The sequence below is a fragment of the Melozone crissalis genome, unplaced genomic scaffold (assembly GCF_028551555.1).
Source record: "Melozone crissalis strain CALT ecotype California unplaced genomic scaffold, PUWL_Pcris_2 ptg000027l_1, whole genome shotgun sequence".
Taxonomy (NCBI): domain Eukaryota; kingdom Metazoa; phylum Chordata; class Aves; order Passeriformes; family Passerellidae; genus Melozone; species Melozone crissalis.
This window is the reverse complement of record NW_026535805.1, coordinates 49,008,132-49,029,129: the sequence shown is the minus strand read 5'-3', so window position 1 is coordinate 49,029,129 and position 20,998 is coordinate 49,008,132. Positions and strand designations below refer to the sequence as shown.

The 20,998-nt window shown below is 38.0% G+C and overlaps 1 protein-coding gene across 2 annotated transcripts in view; it reads right to left on the bottom strand.

Moving 5' to 3' along the window:
- Positions 1 to 20,998, bottom strand: part of HS3ST5 (heparan sulfate-glucosamine 3-sulfotransferase 5) — a 193,039-nt gene that overhangs the window by 70,751 nt on the left and 101,290 nt on the right. The window lies entirely within an intron of this gene.

The following is a 20,998-nucleotide window of genomic DNA, read 5'->3' as shown; positions in this document are numbered from 1 at the left end:
TGTTTCTGTAAAGCAAGCAGACCAGCTATGACTGAAAAAATTTGAGCACCACTGGAATTTCCTTCTCTTTAAAGGGATGAGCATACATGCATGCATGCACATACACTCATATAATATCCCTTCTTGTGTGTCTTTGTAGAAGAGCAGGTAAACTGAACTGCTTTTTTTGTTTCACATTAACAAACCAGTATTCTTCAGGAAAAGATTGCAGCCCACCAGAGTTCTTGTTCTGTAACGACAGTAATCACTGGTAGGGAGATTGTTAAGTGGCTGAAGTGGCAATTTAAAAGAAGCACTGCATAGCAAGCTTTCATTTGGCTGAGGAAAATGTAATGTGATAAGACCTACAAAATAAACAGGGTCTTCCATACTGTTTGCACAAAATGACTGCCAAGTCCCAGGAGTGGAGATGAGGACTTGTGCTCTCAGCTCCCGCACACAAAAGTGCCAATCTTATGTGAACCATTTATCACATATTAACTTCTGGCTCATCAGTAATGCTATCAAAACAGGGATGAAAAAAGGCCATGGCTAACTTGAGGTGAGTTAAAGCAGTAAAACCTCTGAATATTCTTACTAACTTTATTGATCCAGCCCTCCTTTGTGTCTCTTTGAGGGAGAAAATACGCTTATTTGCTTTTGTGCAAGGTGTTGATGAAGTAGCTAGTTCTAAGGAAGGAGAAAATAAAAAGGCCAACAAACATGTAAGACCAATTTTGTGTAAAGAAAACATTTCAACTCTCAGACCAATTCAAGGATGCCTGAATCACATTTCCTGAAATGCAAGACATAGCTTCCCTGAATCAGCCAGTCAATCTACTCTAAGGATGCCAGTCTATGGAAATTCAAAGCTTCAATGACAAGCATTCCAATCTAGAAAATGTAGTAGAGGTTAAAAAGAGTTAAAAAAAAAATCTCTTAAAACACTGGCATATGAGAAATAAATGATAAATCCTATAACACACATATTGAAAAAATACAGGGAAAGCATAAGTCTTCTAATCTCTGCCCCTCACTCTTCCTCCCACACTATTGCAACAATGAAAGCCTTACTTTTGGATTTTTCTGTTTTATTTAGGTAATCTCTGAAATGGAAAAACAACACAACTAGAATTTACACTGGTTTTTGAAAATGAACGTATTACATGTTTTTAGGAATTGGTCGGATAATCTTATGAAACATTAAAGTTAAGCCTCTTATTAAGATCATATTTGGAAAAATGTCACAGTGACATATTTTTGGGAATCTTAATTATGAGAAAAGACACTGATAGAAGACATTATTCTTCACAGAGAAATAGAAGAAGTAAAATAAAATAATTTTTCTGTTACTTATATAAATCATTTGGTGCAATTATAACGCTGTTCAAGGATTAATATTGGAATGTTGGAATAATAACATTTAAAATAATTGCTTTTGTTCCTTTAATCTCCTAGTTTCATTGTTCTTTCATCTTCTGCTTAAATCCAAATGGCTGCATTTGAAAACTTTTAAAAACATTTCACCAGAAAAGCTCATAGAGATATATTATCTCACTTTCATTTCTATCCTGAGGCTATCATGTTTGACAGTGACAGAAAATAGTTTCAAGGACAATATAATGACACAGATGGAATAAATTAAAGGAAACTATAAACTACTTAGTTGCAGAAGTAATTTGCTCTTGTTCTAAAACTGAAATCTGGAATAAATATTTTAGACTGGAAAAAAAAAAGCCTTTAAACAGGAGCAACCTTTAAAAAAGCTGCTACTGTTTAATTTGTGATAGCAGTGTTTTGAAGAATTCCTAACATTTTCCAATTGCCACTTTCTCTGCCAACTATAAAATTTGGGTGAAAAGTTGGTTACATATATATTCTGAAAGCATTTAATCATCAGCAGTCTTGCTAATCAGGCATAAATCTGAGGGATTAGTTAAAATATGGTGGTTGTTTTCTCAGTGCTGAAATGCAGCCGATGATCCTCCAGTCCCTACTTTTGCAGGGGCCAAAGCTACTTTGGAGCTAAGAGCAGCAGACTTTGGCCTTGATACCTGCAGGTCTTTTTCACACCCTTCTCCTCCCCGCTTCATACCACACACTTGGTGCCACTTTTGCTTGAGCAAAACAGAAGGAAATACCAAGCATATGGGGTAGGTGAAGAATCTCAGCCACAGCCTTGGATTAAGGCTCTGGTTTATGGGATGGAGAGGTACCTCCATGACCCAGAGACTGAGAACCCAAAGCTAAGAAGATGATCCAGAGTTAATGAGGCCCATACCAATAACTACTGTGTATCCATTAGGCCTGATCTTACTAATAAGTTTGAAAGATACTGATTTATTTCAGATCTAAAGGTTGACTTTTCTAACTTTAATGTTTATAAGAGTCTGCTGACTGTATTGTGGCTAGAGCAAAGTAATAGTAGTGTTTGGTGGTTCTCTCTGATTAGAGGAAATTTTTAAATTCCCTTAGGCCAAAATCCTTTGGTGCCTCTGCAGAAACATAAAAAATGGATAATGAATTTTAAAAACTGAAATAAACGACAAGTGATTAAAGGCTTTCAGCACCTCAGAAGTGGCAATATGAATGTGGAAATCTGTTTAAAAAAAAAAAATTGATGTGGAAGTCCCCATGACTACTTTCTGAAATCCATTCAAAATCCTTTATTGTTTCTAGCTTTCATAACTACGTTGATTTAATCCAAGGTGTCCATTTTGCTTTAGTTATTTTGAAGGTCTCTACCATAATTAATAGTTTGTAGAGTAACAGCAAATATGGCAGTTTATTACTTTAAAAAGAAACTTAAATGTTTATGACCTAATATACTAAATTTGATTAATGATATCAGGTAGCTAAGTTTACACACTTAAAGAAATGTGATATTAAATGCTGATTTAATACTTTGTGTTTTCTTTCTATGCATATCAAATGGACCACTCAGTGTGAGTTACTGACTGCTTTCTAAAGTGTAAAGCTATATGTCTTTCAATTTTGATTAATACACATAAAGGTAGCAGTATGCAATTCTGTTCATAGTGGCTATGCTTGCAATGCCTAGATTAAATCATTTTGAAGATGTTATGAATTAAAAAAAAAAAGAAATGACAACAAACCCAAGACATAAAAAACCCAGAACAGTGTTACAGCATTTTAGAAATAGTTATTAATTTCTTTATATGTGTAGATTTATTGTGATTTCAATAAAAACACCAAGTAGAAAAGATAAAGACTTGCCTTCATGAAGAGAGGTTTATTTTGGGGAATTGTGGCATAATTTTTAACTACTGTATGACTACAGTGTCTCTGTAATAATTACATAAATGAATCCTGCTTTATATCACACTGTATTCCCACAATGCCTTGCCTTTTCCTCAAGTGCCATACCCTTTCTAGTTTTCTTAATACTTTCCCAGTCGCAGCTTCCTAAAAAGCTTTTAAATAACTTATGAAAACCTTTTTTGCGTTTGTTCTTTTTTTGAATTAATCACCTATAGAACTGCATATTCTCTAGATACTATGAGATGAAGATTGCCCCCATTTTGCATAAATTGCTTTTTTGTTACTATTACAAGACTTATAGGCTCAGCTCCTATGTTAACATGGCTCACAATAAAACTGAGTTTTCTCAGGTCACACTAGAGACTAACACTTGCCCTAGGATATTTCTGTGCTTATTGCCTTTTTTCCCTGAGAAATCATCCTCACTGAGCAATAATAACATTGTTAAATTTGCATCCAGTTCACCTGGGTTTGCAGTCGTGGGTTTTTCTGATGTACTGCCTTCTCTTGGCTTCACACGGGCCATAATTTTCACTTTCTAATTTGTTTTGGCTGATTGACAGCGCAGATGTGGAGGAAAGAGAGGAAGCCTTTCCCCATTCACCCATCCATGAATTCACCATTGCCTTCAAACTTATTTCATTCTGTGTCCTTCTGTAATTTTGGTTGTGATTGTCCTTCCTGAACAGTGACAAAGGTTGAAAACAAGTCACTGGCAGGGGTAAGCCTCTGGTGGGTACCTGCTTCTTTGGCTGCTTGTTGGAAGGTAGCAGCAGGATCTGGGAACCTGATATTTCCTTTCCTAAGCCCAAGTTATCTCTGTGGTTTGCCCACCAACATCAGAAGCAAAGATTCAGAATGTCATCTAAAATAAAGCATAAATACTCATTCCTCCACATACGGCCACATACAAAAACATATTTCCTAATTTGTTCCTGTTTCTATTCCCACAAAAGGGGCTGCAATTCTTATAGAAATCAGGCCTTTTGATTTTACTGGCTTGTTACTGTGTTTTCTAATCAGTATCCTGGTGTTTCTAAGCAGTATCCTTCAATTCTGGAACAATTCCATTACAGTGACAATTAAGTTGTGCTTAACATGGAGTGTGTGCTCTTCTCTAACTTCCCCCTAATTTGCAAAATGGATTATAGATAAAAAATATAAATTCCTAATTTTAATACACATAACACTGAAATTCCCATCTCTCACCCTCCTTGATACATGAGGTAAGCTTTAATCTCTTTCTGAACCAATATGTACCACAAGTAGAAAACACAGTCAAGTGAGAAAAAAAATCTCATTGCTCAAATAAGCAAGATATGTATATTCATATATTCACAAAGAATTTCAGCAATGTTTTCAAAATGAGTGAGTTTTGGACATTTTCCAGCTTTCTTCTGGCACTATCAGTAGGGGATATTTCAAACTGCTGTTTCTTCATCACAAATGCAGTGTCACTATTAAGCAGAACGCAAGAAGATAACTGAGCTGGTGGGTCTTGACTGGTTCATTGTTTGATGATGGCATCATAGGAATGCAAACAATTCTTACATCTAGTGATGATGTAAGGCAAATTTCCAAAAAAACAAATCAACCGTGTATTTTATTACGCTAACAACTTTCTCTTGGTACTTAAATAGTACCAAGAAAACTTTTCTTGTGGACTGAAATCAACACATTAGATACAGCTTGTTAGCAACCATATCAGCTTCCTAATCAACACTACCTTGAGCTGACAGAGTAAAGCTAACCAATGCAGACAACAGAAAGGGCACACACAGAAAGGCTCTGGGTAATATTGGGAAAGGAGGCATTACACGCTGAAATGAAGAAAAAGAAAAGGAAAGAAAAGGCAGATAACTCTTTTCATACATCCTTTTGCTCACACATTGGAAGTGTGAAAAGGATATCCAAGAATCATTTGCCACATGCTCTGAAGAGCAACTTTAAAAAAAAAAATTGTCATATTTTTTGTCACATTCAAGAGTTTTACAAGTATGAGAGAAAAAGCTGAAATCGGACAGCGGTACACAACAGATGGGCTGAATTTCACTTTCTACCTCTAATAGGAATGACAGTTTTCTTAAAGAAGATTTTTCTCTAGTGACATTCTTTTCAAAGCTCAAAAAATGTATCTTAACAATGCTTGTGTGAGATGAGAGTATTGCTAGTGTTCCCCAACAAGACAGGGAACTGACCACAGGTGTTCAAGATTAATTGTAAAATATAACAGTGAACTTGAAAGTCTGAGAAGCCTTTAACCTGACTCCTTTCCAATGTCATGCCTGGGGGAGCCTACCCAGGGCCTTCAACTGCAGCTGAGACTTGTTCACTACTTCTGCCAGTAGACCCCAAAAATTTCCTTTTGCTTAGCCAAATGAAATGAATTGGGAGTAAAAAGGAATCTTAGGGGACAACTGTGAAAAAATTTTAGTCACCTGCCCACCATTACCAGGAAGCCTGTGGCAGAGGCCAACGTAGAGTGTTCTCTCTAGGTATGTCTTTGGGATAGAGTTGATGCAATCTAAGCAGTTGCCCTCCCTTGCCGTTACAACATCCACAGCCACCTGATGCCCTCACCAAGAGATTGAGTCAGCTTCAGCAAAAAGCCAGTGGGCTTGTTTTAAGCTGTTAACCATGAATACAGCTAAGTTGTGAAGGCAGAAACCTTTAGCTAAAGCACAGCAATGAACAGCTGGTGGGCAGTAACCGCTAAAATTACGATATCCACTTTTGAAGTCTCAGGTGTTTTAATTTTTTCTTTCTGCATTTTTCTGCCTTAACTGACATAATTTCCATTTCTACTACACTAGACAGGCATCTTACAGAGATTAGCATATTTCTTCTGTGTATTGCTGGCTGTTCTCAGTGCATAGTCCCTCCTTGTGCAGAGAGCACAGCAGAGGTCTGAAAAAACCTATATGTAATCATTAACTAAAAACTTTGACATAACACATGCAAATAAAAGAAATGAATTCTTAAATAGGCTACACTAGTCCCTGGGTGCTTACCTTGGCTGCATTTCAGGGCAAAAACCTGACACTTCCCTATGCACTCTTGCTTTTCATGGCAGAGAGTTCAGCTTGCACGTAAAAAAGCATGCTGTAGTATTCTCCCCTGTGTGGGAGTGCTGAGAGGTGCATGGGAGCACACAGCAGCATCTCTGGGCCACTGCAAACAAGGACAAGGTTTCCATGTGGCATGTCTTTTCTCCTTGCTCTATGCGTGCAGCTGAAACCAGACTGTGCACCAGACCTTTGTGAAGGTCTCACCAGGGAAGAAGAAGCAAATATTTCAGTAGGTGGAATGAATGATTCAAGTACAGAGAAATACTGAAATAAAAAAATGCCAGTTTTAGTTCTTGCTGATTGCCCTTCTTTTACTGACCCATACACCTGCCTCCAGCAAGCTCTTGCCTCACTCTGACAATTCTTATGGGCTTTACTACTTTTTCAATTTTTAAAATGTACCCCGTTCATTTTCCACAGCCCATCATGCCCCAGATTTTAGTCCTTGTAAAAGCTTGTTTGTGTGCTCTCCAAATATTCATCTTTGTTCAAAATGATTCCTCACCATGTGCAGTAAACAATAGGAAGAATGATCTGCAAGCAGATGCCCACTGTATTTTTTTCATATAATTTAATCACAGTCAATTTCTGCCTTGAAAAATCCACATTAATAACACATCTGTAGAGTCACAGAAGTACATTTGAAAGTGCCATTTCACTTTTATTTGCACACCATAGTAGAAAACCAAAAGGCCAGAGGTAATAGAATGAGAAATACTGAAATGTTGTTTGCAATGAAATGTTGTTGTTGTCTGTCCTTGTCTTTCCAAAAGGCTAAAATTATTATTATTCTCTCAAACAGTAACCCTATGGATTTACTTGTATCTTGAATTGTGTGCTTCCTATTTATGGCTTTTCCCAAGTTCTGTCATTTGCCTCGCTTGCTGTGTTTGACTGTGGAAGCTGGAAAAAGCTTCCTCTGTGGAGCAATTGCAAGAATTGCTAAATATTACAAACACCATCCCACAACACATCTGGCAGTGCATTTATTAGCATAAGCCTGTTACCCTTTTGTATGAGGTAAGGTCCTGAGGAGATCATCTTAAAAATGCTGAAAAAATATCTACTGATGATGTCTGGAAACAAAATATTCTCTCATGAAACTGGGAGAACTGGGAAAGGCTGAGTGGAAGAATAGTACTTCATGCACTGAGTGATTCCAGCAGCTGAGGTGTTGAGAAACCCACCGAGTATCATGGGACTGTAGATACGGTTGTAAGGAAGGCAGAAGTGAGCAATGCGTGAGTGGGAATGACTTGTGTTTGCAAGCCTTGCTGCCTGTTAGTGGTGTACTTACTCATACAGAGCTGGTCTAAGGTATTTGCTACCTTCATTCATTTCACCCTGCAGGCTGTAAACACATTTGTTATGAAAGGCATAAACAAAACGAAAAAAGAATTCACACAAACCCTGTGTGAAGCCTCTGAAATCTAACTACTGGACTATTCATCACCTTCCTATTCTCATCACAAAGACACTGCACAATTTGTTATTAGTAGAGAACATGAGGATGAGAGGAAACAAACAAAAACAAAAAAAGGAGAAAAGGCAACACAGAAAGGAGTTGGGAAAATGAACAAAGGCAGAAGAGAGATGCTGATGGTGTTGGAGGGAAAAAAGAGGAGACATGGTTGTGATAGAGAAATGAGATTCAATTCAATAATAGACTCCTTTATGATGGAATGCATTTATGTTTTCTCTTGCCTCAGTACTTTTCCTGTTGTGATAAGGTGAGGCTTTTGAGTAAGTTTGAATGTAGAAGTGTCATAGCAGCGATTATCAGAACAGTCTCATGTGTACTTTTAGCCAAATAGTCTTCAGAAGTTCTTAAGTCCATTTTGTCAATTCAATGGGAATTTTAATTGACTATTAAAATACAACATTACACAATAAAGACATTACTGAACTGCTGCAGAAATACCAGAAAATGTGCTGTCAACAGAAAAGTGATTCTCTTCTGTAGGCTTATCAGAACTGCTGCAAAAGCAGAAATGGCCTGGAGCAGCAGTAATTGAGGATATAGAAGAGCTTTCCAAACATGCTTTACCCCCAAACATAAGCAAAGCAAAGCAAAAGTCCAATTATTAAAACATAAATTTTGCATGATTCTGCCTTCTCATTACTTCATATGCAGTAGGTTATATTCCACTGTGTGATAGGGAATGATGGGAGGTGCGTGTGTACAACAAAGGATAAAAATCACATGACTAAGTGAAATAGCCTTGAAGACAATGCACAGAACCCAGCTCTTTGGGCACATTTGTTCTCTTTTTGTTTTCCAGAGCAAACCTGCCAGTAACTGCATCGATTTAAGACACAAGTATCTTTGTGTCCTTGGCTTCATGAGTTCATAGGGGAGGGCGGAACCCAAATTTCACCAGAGTCCTGTCCCAGCTGATGGTTCCATCCATAGCAAGTTCCTCTGAGCAACACTACAGGTGGAAACATGCCTCACCACTGCCCATGAGCTCTCCCACATGCAGGGCTCAGGTGATGTGACAGTGCACCAGGCATCAATGCCAGTGACAGTGTGCACCAAAGTCAGCTCATGGGCGAGGCCAGTGAAGCTTGTCACAGCTCTGCTGTCCTCACAGAGGGGTGAATGCCACAGTGTGAACCAGTGTAAGTTATAAACTGACAGCTTGTGCTCTGAAGAAATTATGTGTTCACAGGAATGGTAATATCACCACATCACAGCAATCATCTGAAATTGCATTTCTGGAAATCAAATAAATGAAACTGAGCTTGGACTGAATCTGTGTAAAGAAGTGGGTGACCTTCCATCTAATCCTGAGTTTCTCATTAAACAGTAACCAGTTGAGAAGAAAGTGTGGTGGATTGACAACGAGCAGCATGAAGACCCTACACAGACCAAAAGCAGTATGAATATTACACCACTGCTGGTCTCAAAGGGCTTTATTAAAAACAAAAGCATATAAAGTAGTTCCTGAACAGGATGATTTTTAATTGTGTCCTCCTGGGAAATCTGTACAGTACAGACTTGCTTGCTTCCCGTGTAATCTAGAGGGACCTGACAAGCTCTCAACAGCTTCCCTTTGGTCTCAAATGAGTTACTGCTGGGTTTCTGGACTCTAGTTAATCTTAGTGGTGAATAATGTTTACCTGGTTCCAAAAAAGATGAAATTTTATTGACATCTTTTTTGTACTAAAAGTAACCAAATACATAAATGTCCAGTGTGACATCTTCCAGTTCCACTTTCTTATTAGCACAAATCTCAGAGCATACACAAACAGCAGTGTAAAGCAGCAAATAGCAGCCATTAAGATGATACCTGCAACATGCCCAAGTGCCATGGTATCAGTGACCAGCCTGCATTGCCTTACACTCCTTAGAAAGGCAGATTACCTGTTTTCTTTGGCCTTTAGGCAGTGCAAGGCTTCTTGAGCTGGATCTAGAGCAGACAGCTGCTGGACATAGCACTACAGTGCCACACTTAACACCCCTCCATCATCTACACACTGTGTTCTGTATGTAGCATAGGCAATGCATTAGGAAGGCTGGGAGGAGGAAAATCTGTAATAACTATGGTGGCTGGATAATGTGGGGGAAAAAAGCCACACCCTGAAAGAGAAGCCTTCTGCACTTAACCATGCTAAATATTAGGGACCACCAATGGAAAGGATGTGACTTTAATTTTGATCCTGCCTCTGTGTCATTTTAGAACTTTTTCCTGGGCTAGCAGTGGTGCTTCCTTCCCATTGGGATTTACAGGCTAACATCTCTAGCAGGATCAATTATTTATCACAAAAGATAACCAGAGGAGAAAGAGCAGAGCCCTATTCTACTACCCCTGGCTTATTTCACAGCTTTATAGCTAGTGCCAGACAAAAACCATGCACCAGACAGGCAGGACTCTTTCTCTGATGATGAGGCACCCACTTGGAAAAAGACAAACCAGGTTCCAGTGTCTACTTGGCAGAAAAGGGAACAAAGCACTCCAGCAGGGATGCCTGGCACTCTTCAGTTTGTGATACTGAAACCTCCATGCCAAGAGGTCTCTGAATGACAGCCTGTAACTGGACAGCTTCTACCAAAACTGGGTCAGCTCTGTTCACAGGCACCAGCTGAGGATCTGCCCTCCCAATTATTTATGTTTGCTGTGATATGGTAACGATATGGAACATTCCCCAACCATCCCATTGCCTTACATTGATCTCTCAGATGTTGTGAAAGATGATGAAAGTAGCAAGATGAAAGAAAAAGGAAAAGCACAAAACAAGCTTACATTAAATATTCATAACTGGTAGTAATTACAAACAGAAAATAGGAAATAAAGCAGTAGTGATTATGCAGTGTCCAAATCATCTATCTACAACTCCCTCCAGGAATTTTTCTCCTTAGATTTCTGCTGCTGGATTTGGAAATTGACCCCATATTTTTGGCCTGTGTCTTTGGTCAAACTTTACTACCTTGTTTATCTGATGCATAAACATAGGCCAGGGTTAGTTGAGAGTAAAATTAAGGCTCTACACCTTATTTCTGCTCTCCAATAAAACCTGTTAAGAACTTCTGTCTTCAGTAAAAACAAAACAGCATTTCTACTGTGCAAAACTTTGGATTTCAACAACTAAACTGTTGTGTTACCACTTCAGATGTAAAATATTGTGGTTTTGTAAAAGGAACTAACCTCTAATTAATAAAATTTCTTACTTTTTAAATTTTTCTAATATGGCTTCTGCTTATTTTTAAAACTTAGGCAATTCTGATTGGTCATTATTAAGTCTGTTAAGCAAAATCGTTTTTAAAAACTACAGGTACAAAAGGTTCCTTTACAAATGTAAGATGAGAGAAAACTTGGAGTTTTATCTGAAGGCTTCTCTGTCATGTAAAAATTGATGAACATGCTGACTTTATTGGAATGACCATTTCTTCCAACTACATAAAATCCTAAGTTTATTCCATTCTGTTTATATTTCTATAGTCTAAAAGCTGGTGTTGCTTAATCAATGTTAAATACTAACACATATAGAAGAACCATGAAATATGTCTTAGGATGTTGCTGTTGGTTAAGATGTGTTGGATTTGAATCTCACGTGTTAAACAACAAGGTGTTCTGTCAGATGAAGGTGGAAAAGTTTGTTGAACTGCAGATTAGTTTCCTGAGCCACACCAACCATCTCAAACCACAGAAGTCACAGGTAATTCAACCTGTTCCTACTTTGCTCAATTTCAATGTTCTCATGAAGTAGCCTTTCCCTGTGATATGGAACATCAGTTTATCGAAATAAGAAAGAATTCTACTTCTGTGGTGAAATTGTCAGTTTTTGCCATCTGAGCACTCTGCAGCTTTGGAGACCACAGTAGCCTTGTTAGGTTTCTAAGGCACCCTAATTACACACATCTGAGATTGCAGAATGCTTCAATTTAAGCCAGCATACAATCAAGTGCTGTGCTTTCACAAATATTCAGAAACATCATCTGCCAGGATCAAGAGAAATTGAAAGGATATCTACTGGGTTTTATCTGCAGCTTTGATGCATAATTTTTCATTTTCTTTAGATGGGTTAATACAAAGAGAGAACATGCCTAGAGTCCCACAGAGGTGTTTTGACATTAGGCTTAATAAAGCATGAAGAAGTCATTAATAAATAATGTTCTGCTGGTTAACAAGTAAAACTGAATGCATTCACAAGACCCAGAAGTAGATCACATCATGCATGCAGCCAAACAACTTGCTAAAATGACTGCAATGGTTCCTTTTTATCCATTGTGTTTGGCATAGCCCAGCACAACACTGCACAAATAAACAAGCACTGCACCATATACACATGCACCTTCAATTACAGTGTTACCTGTCAATTTTTATTTGCACTCAGTGGGATTGAGGGGTTTGTAAACAAGCATTCATGAAAGTGACAAAGAGCTATTTATATATTGTTAAGCTTTGCAGAGATCGAGCATTGCTGTCTGGAGTTTCAAAGGAAAAGATCTCTTGTATTCATTGAGTTATGCATCATCCCATTCCTGTGTCAAAGCTACAAGCTTAATACATTTTACTGCAGACACGTTTGAGCTACAGCTTTCAAGGCTGTGTCAATATTTCCATATGTCCTTATTTTCCAAGGTTAAACATTCTGGCAAGTTTTGACAAAGGGTCTGAGGAGAGTATCTATGTGCTTGGGGTCAAATACACAGCTCCTGTCTCCTTTGGCTACAACCAGGTTTCATGTGGAATCTGGATTGGGAATGTGGCAGCATTAGGGTGTGGATTCACTCTCCATCATGATGACTTTCTCAGCAAAATGCCTAAGTTGGGAGCTGAAGTCACCTTAAACTCTCCTTGGATAAGTGCCAAGAGACAAATGTTTCCAGAATGTGATTCAGATCTGGGCTTCTGATTACAAAATCAGCTTAAAATGAGCAAGTTCTCAATTTAGAGACTTCTGCTACATGCTTATGCTTGTAGGCAGGAAAACTCCTCGGTCCCTCCAATGAGGCCAAGGAACAGATTGTACAATTCAAGTTTGAGCCTGTGAGATCTATGCAGTTTGTGAGGGGGAAAAAAAAAAAAAGATGGGAAAATGTTTCCTTATTTTATTTTTAGTTTGAGATACAGTCATATTCTAAATATAGAGTCATGATATTCAGAAACAGGGACAAAGATTCCAAATGCATGTCTTCAAGTCTCCAGCACAGTTTCTATAAGCACAAAAACGCTCCAGTCCTCTATGTTAGTTCACTGTCATTTGCAGGTAGTGCAACTATCTTGGAAAGACCGTTGATTAAAAAAAAAAAAAAAAGAATATTTGATGTCATCTATTTACTGAAAACCCAACTTCCAACATATTTAGTGTGCTTATGAAAATTAGATTATTTTTCACACCTGATTGAGCTGCCAGGTTCCAAGAGTTACTGAGAATAAGAGGATTGGAGGAAGCTATAATAACTTCTGAAAATGACTTAAAATCTCTGATATATGTGAGGAAAGCAATAGCTATTTAGGTTGGGCAATTTTTCCAGTTGTTTGGAGGGTTTTTTCAAGAGAAGATGTGAAGAAAATAAACTTCAGATGCATGCCATTTTTAGAACATGAAATTGAAAAGTACCAAATCTTTTAATCTGAATCACAAATGGGGTGATTTTCCTGTGACATTTTGAATTTTGCCAAAGTAGAAAAGCCTTTTTTCTAAACATACACAGATTTAAGATGTTCAGGGAGCTGAAATATTAAATAAGCATTTTTGATATGGAACAGTAAGTAGGAGTGGATAAATTGCACGGCCCATTTATTTTCCATGTTTTTCTTCCATTTACTACTGAACATCATTTCTATCCATGATAACATAAGAATGCAAATGCATGAGCATAGGTCAGTGAAAACTGAAGTATTTTGATGAATACACTTTCTATTTATTATCCTATGGTGTCACAGACATCTTTTATGAAAAATCCTTTCCTTAGGATTTTTTTCTCCTGAGAAGCTGAGAGGCCTCAGGAACAAAATGTAAACATTGATTATCTGCTGTGGATTGCAACAGGTGGGTCTGTGCTTGGTCTCATGCAGTTGTTTTTAATTAATGGCCAATCACAGTGAGCTGGCTCTGACTCTCTGTACGAGCCACAAGCCTTTGTTATCATTCTGTCTTTTTCTATTCTTAGCTTGCCTCCTGATTAAATCCTTTCTTCTATTCTTTTAGTATAGTTTTAATATAATATATATCAAAAAATAATAAATCAAGCCTTCTTAAACATGGAGTCCGATCCTCATCTCTTCCCTCATCCTCAGACCCCTGTGAACATGGTCACACTATGGCTTCACAATCCCTGCTGACTTGGTGTTGGGAAGCAGACTTGGGTGTGGATTGTCTCTAGAAATGAGACATAAATTTTACAATTCAGTCTCCATTCAACTTTTTTCCTAATTAAAGCCTAAATACTCAAACCAAGAAAAACTTGCCCACTCTCTCAAGTGAGAATCACAAGATTACTAGGAAACTGTCACTATCCAAACAATGCAGAACACGTGTTTGGAGATACTTGTCTTGTGAAATCTGAACTGCCTGTGGAAGGCAAGAATTAGCTGGATATACAACACAGCCCGTACAGCAATGCTTCTGGGTTGGGTGATGACAGAATTTGAAGTGACAGGCTTTCTTGCAAGCTAAGATGCTTGTGAATCTTCAACTGGTGGGTTTTTCGCTATTCAGATTCTGCTTGTATTATACCTCAGGTATTTGCATCCTTCTAGGACCATGACAATAATCCTGAAGCATATATGAGAGCACTGACTTTTATTCTTAAGGAGATAATTTAGGAATAACTCAGTGTTACAAAACATTGGACAAAAAAATTATATCAGAAAGTTCTATCCATTGTATGAATTTGCATAGTTTTAGAATGCCACATCCACAAGATGTTAAAATAGCAAACATCCAAACTTTGTTTATGGTAAGCCTTTTGATTTAATGAAGGTGTGGCTGACAGTCTCAAAGTTCCAACAGATATATACATAGAAATATGTATATATTATCATGTGATGGAATCACACAATTTAAACAGCTGTAAAAGCAAGTGCTTTATGGAAAGAAAATGCCATTACTACTTCATTTCAATGCACATTAACCTTCAAGGGGGAAAAATCAGAGACTAGTATTTGTGCTACAAAACATAAAAGTTTTGTAGCGCAGTACTACAGTACTGTGCTACAGTAAAAAGAACAGTAAATCAAAAACAATAAGGAAAGGGAAGCTATTTAGGTTTTTTTTTCCCTTTTGCATTAGTAAGTTAAAAGAAACTTCTGATAAAATTTTCATAAATTGTCGTACATCTGAAATATTAAGAGGTATTTGAAACAAAAGCTGTTAAAGTAGGAATCACTTTGTTGAGCCCATTAAAACAGTAGTTTTCTTGATCTTCATCAAGATACCAGCAAACTAATAAAGGAGAGAAAATGCCACTCTCTACCAGAACAATGAGAAAGGACACAGAAGGCATTTGGCAAGCTTTAGTATACACATCTTGTTATTGGGCTGGTAACTCTCTTTTATGGAAGGAAGAATGATTTAAGCTTTCAAGTAACAGTTCAAAATATAGAAAAAAGCACCAACCAAATCAACAAGCATAAAGTCCCCGGGGAACCCAGTATTTTTATGGCAGTATTTCCTGCGAGTCTCCTAGCAGATCAAAGCATGTCAGCTTTCATTAGATCCCCTCGAGAGCAAAATGTTCACACTGCAGCTCGTGATTTGCAAAGGCTCCAGGAGGCAGAGGCTGATCAGGAAAGTGTTTTGGAGTGTTCACTGCCCTGTCTCTGCTGGGACTTCTTGCAGTGACAGGGCATTTGAAGAGGGACAACACCACTAGAGCGTGACATGGATTGGCTGGTTGTTCATTCCTTAAGGAGCTGGGTTATACAAGTGGTCATGGAAAAGAAATTCCCAGATTTCTAGTGGAGTCCCGGGTGCCCTTTTAGCTGACTGCTGTCAGGATTTATGGTTATACCTTATGATTTGAACACTGAAACAGGAGAAATTCTGCATTTACATGACTTCTCTAACAAGCTCTGTCTTTTAAGTACCCCTCTAGGAATACACGTACAATTTAGCAAAACAAATGCTTTATTCATGATGGCAATAAGTACAGCATGGCTGTGCACATACCAATTGAAGAGTAGCTTTGCATTTTTTATTTTATTCCTCCCAATAACTACATGTTCCTACAAGTGTTTCACAGGCATGCACTGAGTTTTCTACACAGCTTTTAATGGAGAACATTTTAAAGAGTTTTCAAAAAGTGAATGAAGCTGTGATAAGCAGCACAGCTGGCAAGCCAACAAGAGACTACAAGGAAGGCATTACCAGGAGGAAAATGTTCTAGGAATGTATTTTCCTTGTGAGGCCCAAAGATTAACCAATCAAGATCAATGCTCCAGTTCATATACGCAAAACATACATGGAAAATTAACAGGATGACTTGAACACTCTCTGAATACATCTTTGCTTTTGAGACAGAAATTTCTGAGAAGTATCCCACAAAAACCAAAACTATGCAGTCATCAGTAAGAAAGGTAAAAAGCTGAAGATCTGTATTATTATTTTATTCTTTCTTACTCCTGAATGTGAACTGAAAGAAATACAAGGGAAGTATTTAGAGGAACACATCTTACTTGGTCACATTGTGACCTCAGAAAATCTAGGGGACTAAACTGTAGGTGACTGCTTACACCAACAAACTCCTCAAGAAAGACACCAGGATGCCTTTTTCTGCTCCCTGTTGTGGAAACTGAGTAAAAAAAAAGATAATGCTTTCAGGTAGAAGGTTCAAGGTTTTTACAGTGACTACCAAGAGTTTTACAGTTACTTCTGCTTCATAAAGACATTCTTAATTTTTCATCAAGGCTTGAGACCTGGTTCAATGACCTGGGCCGTCCTGAAATTGGATTCCATCTTCCCCAGAAGTATTGTGTGTGGCTTCTCCGGTTGTGTGTTTTCATGGAATGTTACTTGTTTATAGTTTTCATGTATGCTTTCATCTCTACTTGCCAGTTATTTGTTACTGTAAGAGCTGTTGTATCCTGAAATATCCCTGATGAAGGATGTTTGTATGACCTCCCAGAGTTTAAATCATCTGTCTTTAACCTTTTTGCCACCAACAGTAGAAGTCTTTATTTAAGCAGACATACAGGACCTCTGGAAGTAAATTCTTTGCTGAAAGGCTTCTGTAGTATGTACAGATCCTAAAAGTTCACTGCATAACCAGAAGAGAGTCATTAAACCTCCCTCAGGAACCCTCTTTGCTCAGAAGGTTTCAGATTGTTTCTTGTAGAAGCTGTCCATTTGCAGAAAATGAAAAAGCAATTGTGGATATCAAGAGAACTAAAATGCCTGTACCTTTGAGAACAAGATTAGTGCTTACTATCCTGATGTAAATAGGAGCCTTGGAGACACTGCACTGCAGGAGCAACGTTCTCTTACTGTGAAGAGCCAAACAGCCCTGGATACAGTGAGTCATAGAAATGAAGCAGAGAGATCTTTGTGGCTAGGCCTTCTTCTTGGGGGTGTGTGAGGATTCTCTAGATTTTGTTGGTTTTGCTGCCTCATATTGTAAACCAAAGTGAAAACTTACACAGACTGAAAAAAACCAAAATGTTTTGCAGATGCTTTTAACTGGACTGTGAAGAGTTCTTGGTTCATTCTCTGGGGCCACAGCTGAGCAATGAGCTTATCCTGCCTTTTTCCAAGGATGTGAGCAGCCTCATTGCAAACTAATGCTTAAGGCATGAACATAGGAATCTTGCTCAACTGGCTGTCTGGATCATTTCTGTCTTTCAACCAGTATTGTCTGGATCTCACCCAAATTTATTCTCAGCCAGATGCTCTTCTCCAGGAGCCATTTTCCTCCAGGCAGTGCAACATCTTTATGATGGCTCTGGTTACATCTGCAGAAAGTGAGATATACACTTGGGTGTCATCTGCAAAGCCTGCAGCAGCTTAGCACCTCTCTGGAGTTTTCTGGAAGTATTGGAAAGGGATGTAGGAGAAGGATTTATAGTCTTATGGTCAGACTGCAGGTGCAGGATATTGGGAAAAAAAGGAAATTATGTTACCAGTTTTTCTGGGGTCCTATTGAAACCAGACATTTTGTCTGCAAAGTATACAAGATTGGTGTATATTCACTCAGCATTTAAAGGAGGAGGAGAGATAAGTAATTCTTTGCCTGAAATTAAAAAGTCCTTGCAAATTAATACAGCCACACCAAGCTGGGTATTGCTGTAAGGCTAGCAAATGGAAACATGGTGCACAATATAAAACTCCCTGCATAAAATAGATAGAATGAAGAATATTGTTTCTTATTGCAATACATTTTGGACACTGTGTATTTTACATTTAATTTTACAGTGCAAAGGATATTACTGAAAGAACAGCTTTAGTTGATAATTTTCTTGTTTGGTAGAGCTGATATATTAAAAGGTTAACGTGCTAAATTTGCATTTTTCTAGATTGATTATTTTTTACTCCAATCTGTCTTTCCTCATTCTTACCCTCTTTAAAAAGAAATGATATAAAATAGGACTTCTTTTTGCCAATTTTAGCCAGAAAACCTTACTTTCCCTGCTGATTGTCATGCTCTACAAGCTTTGCCATCATAAACCACTTTGCATGTATTAAGGAGTATTACATTAGATGAGGCAATTTAAGTGTATCCCATTTCACTTGGTGAAACTAAGCAGCTTTGCATTATAACTAAGTTGAGCTAATGAGAATATGTTTAAAGCGTGTGTTACCTGAAACTGAAGTTAGCTAGTCTTTCAATACTGCAACCTGTGGGTTTGCAAAGTGATGGCAGGAATCCTGCTGTGAGGGAGATAGGAAAATTATTATAATCTGCATTCCTAAATTGAATGAGTATTTTGCTCAGCAGAGGCCTCTTGACTGCAAATAGTCTGAAATTACATCCTGCTGTTTAAAATGCCTTTTTTCCAAGTAAGTAAAAATGCCCACATTTTCTTAAGTCAAATATTTTTTAAATCTTACATGAATTAAATTATTGAGAGAGGGAAAGCCATAGATCCTTTGCTGCCTCTTGTAAAAACTGTTTGATATTCACATTTTTAATAGAAGAGACAAAGTGTCTAGAATTCATGGGTTTATGCTTTAATTATTTAGTTATTATATTGTTAAAGCTTATCATCATATCTCTCATATTTTTTTACTGAAAAAAATCTATGTTTACAAGTTTTTTAATTTGCATGGGAGGAAATTGTATGACAGATATCAGAATCAGCTATGTGATCAGATATCAGTAGGTGTGATTTCTAACATGCTACTAAGGTAAAATCATATTGAAAGTTTCCAGAAAAGATTATATACAAAAAAAGAGCAAAAGACCATGAGTTTACAAGAAGACACAGGGGATAAGCTTCTGCCACAGGAGTAGCATGGTAAACATAACTTCATTTATGTGCGTTCTTTATCTCATTAAAGCCAGAAATGACATGAAAGAAAAAAAAAAAAGAAAAAGAAAAAGGCCCTGGGGATAAGGATTAGAGGCCACTGTAGTTGTTTGAGCAATTGTTTTCTACTGTGTGAAAGCAATACATACTGCAAATACTTTTCATTACATCCTCTTTAAGAGTTCAAAATGGAAGAGGAGGTGTCTCAGCTCATTCTCCTCAAATTCTCTGTGCTTTAGGTGGTGACCAGTGAAAACATTCACAATAAAAGATGTCTGTGCTCCCACTGGAGGCAGTGGGGGCCTGGGCTTTGCAACACTTGGCAGGGTGTGTGTTTCTAAGTTGAACAAACCAGGACAAATTCTCTTGCCCAGAGTTTGGGTGACCCTGTCTCTCTACTCCAAAAAAAAGGTGTCTGTATTCTCAGCTGCTTCTTGGAAACTGTCCCTTCTCTGCCTGCTCCCTGAAATCTACCGTGCATTTCGTGGGACTGTGGGGCAAAACCAAGGAAACAAGTGAATGGATTGGATGGATGAGCAGGAGCCAGGGATCAAACTCATGCCCAAGCCTTGTTTTGCTGTTACATTGTTTGTATGTAGCTTTCTGATAAGAACTGTCTGAGAGGAAGATGAGGTCACTCTCGTGTGAAAGGTGGTTCTCAGGAGGACCAAGGAGAAAGGCAAAGGTGATGACAAGGGTACAGACATATCTTAAACACAACCTGTTTTTCTGGATCTTAAGGGACCTTATGCTGAGTTTCAGTCTTGTTGCTTTAGATTAGGATTCACAGCTCTGACCTACTTCTGAAATGGTGGGTAGATCACTTCTGGGGGTTTTTGTCACAAAATATATTCGACAGAAGACATTTTTGTTTCCACACATTAATTCAACCTCCTAGGACATGGAAGGGCAGAATTCAGTTTCCTGTGTCAGGGGACTCTCCTCCCAACCTCTGGGAGGAAGTTGCAGCCTCCAGGATATAGTCTGTATGCTGTAGGCTTAGCACAGAATCTCCAGGATCAGTTTTAAATCTCAGGTTATGCCAAATGTTCCCAGTTCACAAGCCTTTCCTACCCCCCCCCCCCCAAATGCACATGATAGGTACTCAATTCAGTATAACCATCATTTATTCACTTACATCAGGGTAATTTTTACTTTTGCTACCTAAGCTTTTGCAGGCCTTGTGTATAAATCTAGTTGCACATCTTTGATAAAATTCAGCCAGTAACAAAAATTAACCATGGAAAATTTGGACAAGGGGAACTCCACCAGTTTTACAGTCAGTCAGATAATTTAGCTTATTCATTTTGATTTGCACTGTTTAAACAAACATGTCTATTACCTGTCAAAGACAATTTGTTCTCCAATCTATCAAATAAAGTTTGCAACATTTTTTGTGGCATTAGCCATGAAATCCACAAAAATGAAAAATAAAGCAAAATTTTTTACACCATTTTATAACCACATTTATATCCAAAATACCAAATATTGGTATTAGTGAATGTATGCTTTAGTAGCAATCCTGTAAGCAAAGTGAAAGATAGGGAGGATACTTAAGCTCACGAAGTACAAGTCCAAGTGCAAGTTCTGGGTATGAGTACTGGGAGACAAACTGGGAGACAAACTCACTGAGAGCTGCCCTGTGGACAAGGGCTTGGGGGTTCTCATGGAGGAAAAACTGTACATGAGCCAGCAGTGTGCTCTGACTGCCCAGAGGGCCAAACACATCCTGTGACTGCCCCAAAAGAGGAAGGT